Below are 7,690 nucleotides of genomic sequence, written 5' to 3'. Positions count from 1 at the left end.
TGTTGTTTCTAAAGTCCACTTTTGGGGCTGCCTAAGTTTCTTAGGCCTCCAGTAAACTTTGAAAATTTTCTTTTAAATCTGTGGAAAGCAAAGAGATGAAAAGGAAACTCCATACCAGCTTATGAGAATGTACTTCTCTGATAATATAATCAGAGCAAATCTATAGACTCTTTCCCTTAATAATTTAAGAGCATTTTAAAATAGGTGTGAAAATATACCTGGAAGAACACAGCCTAAATAGACAAGGATTTAGTACTCAAAACAACATATAAAGTACTACCTGAGAATATTGTTGCAAGTGTTCATCTAACTTTAAGGATGTCCATAAATAAATCTAGAATGGTAACACATCAGAATCATTTTCATGACTTTCAGAGCTAACAGTCATATACTCATGTCATTCAGTCATCAATTCTCGTGTTTCTAACATCAGTGCCGCAGTCTCTGAGGAAGAAGTAATAAGTAGCATTCCTTCTGTTCAAGGGCTTTGCCTCCTAATTAAGAGATAAATCTAAATGAGCATTTGCACAAAACCCCAAAGCATTAGCAAGAAATTTCTTAAATAGCCTTTTAGAGAAATATGCCATGGCAATGGTTTTAAAATATTTTCCTACTATAACCTAAATACGTTTTATTTTATACCCAGGCATACATACACAGACACACAATCACTCAAATGTCAAGAAACAACATCTATTTTTAGCTCTAGCAATACACTCTATTCTGTTCAAGTTGATGTCATTTTTGGTACAACTGTCAAAAACCTTAAGCTAATAACATAAGTTGTCAGTGGGTCATAACCTGCTGTTTGAAGAACAGTGCACTGAGATTTTATTAAGGACCTAAATATTTTCAGATAAAGAATTGGCCAACAGGGTATAAAAGAAACATAACTGAGCTCAAAGCTGCAAGATCTTGATGAGCCTTGCAGTTCTGCAATGTACTGATTTTATGAGCTATTTTAAGTCAATCAACTTTGGAACCTTAGTTTCTCATCTGTAAAAACAAAATAAAATTTTGTCTATTCCACTGAATATAGAATTTTGGAAATAAACAATGATAACAGATATGGAAGCATTTTGTCAACTGTAACATAACAAAATTTACATTTTATTTTGAATGTTTAAGAACTAGGAATAAACCAGATCACAATATTCAGTTTTTAGAGACTTGAAGGTAGTCTTAAAAGAATTTTAACTTCTCAATTTTTATCATTAAAGGAGATATTCTGAAGCAACTAAAGGAAAGCAGTGGTTTCTTCAGTGAATACATGTGAGAATGTAGAAGTGTGGAACAGAAGCAGGGGCCATGTTGTCATCAGAGGGGCAGTAAAATTTCCCATCTCTAGTAGTGTTATGGCTGCCATAACAAAGTTCTACAGACTGAGAAGCCTGAACAGCAGGTTTTTGGTTTTTTTTTTTTTTTTTTTTTGCAGTTCTGGACCCTAGAAGCCCGAGATCAAGGTGTTAGGCATGGTTGGTTTCCTCCATGCTCTTCCTCATTGACTTGTAAATAGATGTCTTCACCCTGTATCTTCACGTGGTTTTTCCCCTGTGTGTGTGTGTGTGTTTCCTAATCTCCCTTCTTATAAGGACATGAGTAATACTGGATTAGGACTCATCTTAATGACCTTATTTTAACTTTATTACCTCTTAAGGCCATATTTCCAAATATAATAAAATTCTGAGTTATTGGTGGTTAAGACTTCAACATATGAACTTAGGAGAACACAACTTAGCCTGTAACACTGTTTATTTTCTCTTTTGTTACTATTACTTATACTTTGTCATTTAATACCAAGGAAAACATGCTATTTATTTATGCATAATGCTTGGTGTACAACTGAACATCTCATTCATTTTTTTCAAGGGTTAAAAATGTAATTATTTCTGTATTAGAAAAATGGTCATATCTCATTTATAATTTATTATACTATTTAATATTGAGTGGTTTGCCTTGGAAACGAACGGAGATCATTCTGTCGTTTTTGAGATTGCATCTAAGTACTGCACTTCAGAATCTTCTGTTGACCATGATGGCTACTCCATTTCTTCTAATGGATTCCTGCCCACAGTAGTAGATAAATGGTCATCTGAGTTAAATTCACCCATTCCAGTCCATTTTAGTTCACTGATTCCTAGAATGTCAATGTTCACTCTTGCCATCTCCTGTTTGACCACTTCCAATTTGCCTTGATTCATGGACCCAACATTCCAGGTTCCTATGCAATATTGCTCTTTACAGCATCAGACCTTGCTTCTATCACCAGTCACATCCACAACTAGGTATTGTTTTTGCTTTGGCTCCATCCCTTCATTCTTTCTGGAGTTATTTCTCCACTGATCTCCAGTAGCATATTGGGCACCTACTGACCTGGGGAGTTCCTCTTTCAGTATCCTATCATTTTGCCTTTTCATACTGTTCATGGGGTTCTCAAGACAAGAATGATGAAGTGGTTTGCTATTCTCTTCTCCAGTGGACCACATTCTGTCAGACCTCTCCACCATGAACTGCCCAGAGTACATCATGAGAAATGCTGGGCTAAAAGAAGCATGAGCTGGAATCAAGATTGCCGGGAGAAATATCAATAACCTCAGATATGCAGACGACACCACCCTTATGGCAGAAATTGAAGAGGAACTAAAGAGCCTCTTGATGAAAGTGAAAGAGGAGAGTGAAAATGTTGGCTTAAAGCTCAACATTCAGAAAACGAAGATCATGGCATCTGGTCCCATCACTTCATGGGAAATAGATGCAGAAGCAGTGGAAACAGTGTCAGACTTTATTTTTGGGCTCCAAAATCACTGCAGATGGTGACTGCAGCCATGGAATTAAAAGACGCTTACTCCTTGGAAGGAGAGCTATGACCAACCTAGACAGTATATTCAAAAGCAGAGACATTACTTTGCCAACAAAGGTCTGTCTAATCTAGGCTACGGTTTTTCCAGTAGTCATGTGTGGATGTGAGAGCTGGACTGTGAAGAAAGCTGAGTGCCGAAGAATAGATGCTTTTGAACTGTGGTGTTGAAGAAGACTCTTGAGAGTCCCTTGGACTGCAAGGAGATCCAATCAGTCCATTCTAAAGGAATCAGCCCTGGGTGTTCTTTGGAAGGAATGATGCTAAAGCTGAAACTCCAGTACTTGGATACCTCATGCAAAGAGTTGACTCATTGGAAAAGACTCTGATGCTGGGAGGGATTGGGGGCAGGAGGAGAAGGGGATGACAGAGGATGAGATGGCTGGATGGCATCACTGACTCGATGGACGCAAGTTTGAGTGAACTCCGGGAGTTGATGATGGACAGGGAAGCCTGGCCTGCTGCAATTCACGGGGTCGCAGAGTCAGACACAACTGAGCGACTGAACTGACTGACTGACTATTTAATAAATAAAATCAATTATTTAACAAAAAATCATTTTTTAATGCTTCCTCTTAACAAAAGAAAACATATGTTTAAAAAGGCACAGCAACTTGATTTAGTTCCCAATCTTAAGATGGAGGCAGTAATTGTTTCTTTGGAGATAGAGATTTTTTAAAGGAAATTAACGTATTCAAAAAGTCAAATGAGGATCTGAGATAAAATACACATATTTTAGAAGTAAATGAAAGATTTCGAATGCTACTAAATTTTGTTTCAAGTTACTTAGTTCCCCAGCTAAGTAAGTAAAAACATTTGTTTTCTTTTTTGAAACATCCTAAGGCTAATAAAAATTCATTTTAATTAGAAAGAATACATTGCTGCATTTTCAGCTACAGACACAAATGCATTCCCACAGTTTGAGACCATGTAAAATTGTTATATTCTTATTTATAATTTGCATATTTATAGTAATACAAAACTGCTTTCTTGAGTGCTGCTGGCTTCTCTGCTGCCTCATGGCGGCCACTGGGATTCACCTGAGCTGCACATCAGTTTGTGTGGCCACCCATAACGGTAGCTGGGCTGGCGTGGTTGCAAGTGATGCAGGCGACAGAGTTACTCCAGCTGTTGTTGCTTACTCAAAAAATGAAGAGGTTGTTGGACTGGCAGGAAAACAAAGTAGAATAAGGAATATTTCAAACTCAATAATGAAAGTCAAGCAGATCCTTGGCAGAAATTACACAGTGTTTCCAGGTCTCAGCCTTGGAAGCATCCTGCATTCTGTGAAGAAGCCAGTCCCCTTGTTACCAAGCCAGTAAGGCGCTTTGTAGTCCTTGGCCCGTCCCCATCCTAAGTGACCTCCCAAAGTTGAGCTTTTCTCAGCTCTGGCGTCCTGCCTCTTTGCAACCTACTTACAGGTAGCTCCGCCTAACTTACTGCCACAATTATCCTTACACTGCTCCTGTAACTTGCATTCCCCTGTGGCCTTCCAGCCAGAAATGCAGTCCTCAGACCTGGCTTCTTAGCAATTAGCACCAGAGAGGGAAGAAGCGGCTGGCTTGTGGAGATAGACTGGAGTGCCCAGAAATTCCTCACACCTTCAGGTCGGCACTCTCCTGCCTGGGAGCCTCCCCCAGTTAGCCTCTCTTCCCAGTCTGCCATGGCGACTTCCAATAGACGTGCAGGCATCCGGTAGTACAGACAGGAGATATGGAGGCTTCTCTCCACACTAGGCAAGGCGGAGTACGTTCAGCGCCTGCAGACCGTGCATCACAACGCAGATGTCTATCAGGCTGTGTCCAAGTGGATGTAGCAGGACTTCTGCCGCACCATGCTGCAGTGCAGCTGCAAGTTCAAAGTCAGTTCAGTTCAGTCACTCAGTCTTGTCCGACTCTTGGTGACCCCATTAACTGCAAAACACCAGGCTTCCCTGTCCATCACCATCTCCTGGAGCTTACTCAAATTCATGTCCACTAAGTCGGTGATGCTATCCAACCACCTCATCCTCTATTGTCCCTTTCTCCTTCTGCCTTCAATCTTCCCAGCATCACGGCCTTTTCAAATGAGTCAATTCTTTGCCTCAGGTGGCCAAAATATTGGAGATTCAGCTTCGGCATCAGTCCTTCCAATGAATATTTAGGACTGATTTCCTTTTCGATGGACTGGTTGGATCTCCTTGCAGTCCAAGGGACTCTCAAGAGTCTTCTCCAAAACCACAGTTCAAAAGCATCAATTCTTTGGCACTCAGCTTTCTTTATAGTCCAACTCTCATATCCATACTTGACTACTGGGAAAACCATAGCTTTGACTAGATGGACCTTTGTTAGCAAAATAATATCTCTGCTTTTTAATATGCTGTCTAGGTTGGTCAAAGATTTTCTTGCAAGGAGTGAGAGTCTTTTAATTTCATGGCTGCAGTCACCATCTGCAGTGATTTTGGAGCTCCCCAAAATAGAATCTGTCACCGTTTCCATTATTTTCCCATCTATTTGCCATAAAGTGATGAGACCAAATGCTGTGATCTTAGTTTTCTGAATGTTGAGTTTTAAGCCAACTTTTTCTCGCTCCTCTTTCACTTTCATCAAGAGGCTTTTTAGTTCTTTGCTTTCTGCCATAAGGGTGGTGTCATCTGCATATCTGAGATTATTGATATTTCTCCTGGAAATCTTGATTCCAGCTGGTGCTTCATTCAGCCAAGCATTTCTCATGATGTACTCTGCATATGAGTTAAATAAGCAGGGTGACAATATACAGCCTTGACATCCTCCTTTCCCTATTTGGAACCAGTCTGTTGCTCCATGTCCAGTTTTAATTGTTGCTTGGCCTGCCTACAGATTTCTCAGGAGGCAAGTCAGGTGGTCTGGTATTCCCATATCTTGAAGAACTTTCCACAGTTTGTTGTGATCCACACAGTCAAAGGCTCTGGCATAGTCAATAAAGTGGAAGTAGATGTTTTTCTGAAACTTGCTTTTCCAACGATCCAGCAGATGTTGTAAATCTGATCTCTTGTTCCTTTGCTTTTTCTAAATCCACCTTGAGCATCTGGAAGTTCACGGTTCATGTACTGTTGTAGCTTGTAATGGAGAATTTGAGCTTTACTTTGCTAGTGTGAGATGAATGCAATTGTGTGGTAGTTTGAACATTCTCTGTTATTGCCGTTCTTTGGGATTGGAATGAAAACTGACCTTTTCCAGTCCTGTGGCCACTGCTAAGTTTTCCACATTTGCTGGCATATTGAATGCAGCACTTTCACAGTATCTATTAGGGTTTGAAATAGCTCAACTGGAATTCCATCATCTCCACTAGCTTTGTTCATAGTGATGCTTCCTAGGGCCCACTTGTCTTTGTATTCCAGGATGTCTGGCTCTAGTCCAGTGATCCCACCATCATGGTTATCTGGGTCATGATGACCTTTTTTTTATATAGCTCTTCTGTGTATTCTTGCCACCTCTTCTTAATATCTTCTGCTTCTATTAGGTCTATTCCATTTCTCTCCTTTATTGTGCCCATTTTTCCATGAAATATTCTCTTGGTATCTCTACTTTTCTTGAAGAGATCTCTAGTCTTTTCCATTCTATTGTTTTCCTCTATTCCTTTGCATTGATCACTGAGGAAGGCTTTCTTATCTCCTTGCTGGTCAAAGTCCTGAAGAACTTATATTTAAAACCTATGTGGCCCACACCACAAGTATGGGTAACTCACCACACTGTCCCTTTTATGATGTGTTGAATCAGCTTCTCTGAAATCAGATAGTGACTGATGCAGACAAGTTAATGGAGGACTCTGCTTGGGCCAAGAATAGTGACCTGAATTTAGCATCCCCTGACACCATGAGGGAGGAGGGAACCAGCATTCTGGGAGCAAAAAGGACTCAGGGAGCAGAGCATCTGCCTATTTTGAAAACAGTGAAGCAATCAGATGAGGATTGTCATCTGAGGGTCAGTGACCAGATGCCAGAAACCAGTGACCTAGAGGACTCCAGGGATAACTCCTTGGGTATGCTCAAGGGTATGCTCAAGGGACCCCCAGCTACAGCAGCTCCCACCACCTTTACAGTGGTGTAGCTGCCCCTTGTCAGAGCAGCCCCATGACCAGACTGGCTCTGTCTGGTGAGCCCAGCTCCTGCTCCAGCTCTAGCTGAAACACTCATGAGTTGGCCTCCATACAGCAGCCTCCAGCCTCCTCCTCCAGGGCTCCTTTTGTTTCTGGTGGGGATAGGCCTTTGACCAGTGAGCCCCCTCCCAAGTGGCCCCAGTGAAGAAGGTGGTCAGTGGCCAGGACTATTGCAGCTGAGCTGGCAGAAAACAGGAGGTTGACACAAGAATTTTCAAAGCAGGAGCAAGAAAAATTGGACCAGCTGATTGCCATTGGCAAGGAGGCCAGCAGTCAGCAGGACATTGCCAGTGAGCTCCTAAAGGGTGCAGTGGTCGTAGTCAGATGCTTGGCCACAGCAGTGGAAGAGGCAACCAGGGCTTTCCAGCTGGGACTTGAAAAGTTGCTTCAGAGGTTAATTTCAAACACCAAAAGTTAGGAGCCGAACATGCGAGGGTGTATTTCCTACACTGGCAGAGCCTGGGTCCAACCAACGCCTCCTGACACCCTGGCTCCTTTTCTGTGTCCTCAGACAAAACAGAGTGGATGGACAGTTAATGTGTGGAGTGATGGGAACCTGTATGCTAGTGGCTGCTCCCAGGCATCTCCACTAGTTGAAAGACCTTTTAGAAATGCAAGGGGGGGCCCAGTAGAAGAAGGATGTAGCCAAGTGCGCAGAGCTAGCTAGCCCTGGCTTTGTCACTGATAGGAGACACTTTAGTTTACCTCTCTACATCA

At 41.7% G+C, this 7,690-nt stretch overlaps 1 pseudogene; it reads left to right on the top strand.

Moving 5' to 3' along the window:
- Nucleotides 1-4,520: 4,520 nt before the first annotated feature.
- Nucleotides 4,521-7,391, top strand: LOC138089461 (myb/SANT-like DNA-binding domain-containing protein 7; annotated as a pseudogene).
- Nucleotides 7,392-7,690: the final 299 nt, after the last annotated feature.

Source organism: Capricornis sumatraensis, chromosome 13 (genome assembly GCF_032405125.1).
Source record: "Capricornis sumatraensis isolate serow.1 chromosome 13, serow.2, whole genome shotgun sequence".
NCBI lineage: Eukaryota > Metazoa > Chordata > Mammalia > Artiodactyla > Bovidae > Capricornis > Capricornis sumatraensis.
The sequence above is the reverse complement of the archived record's forward strand: the minus strand, read 5'-3'. Positions and strand labels throughout refer to the sequence as shown.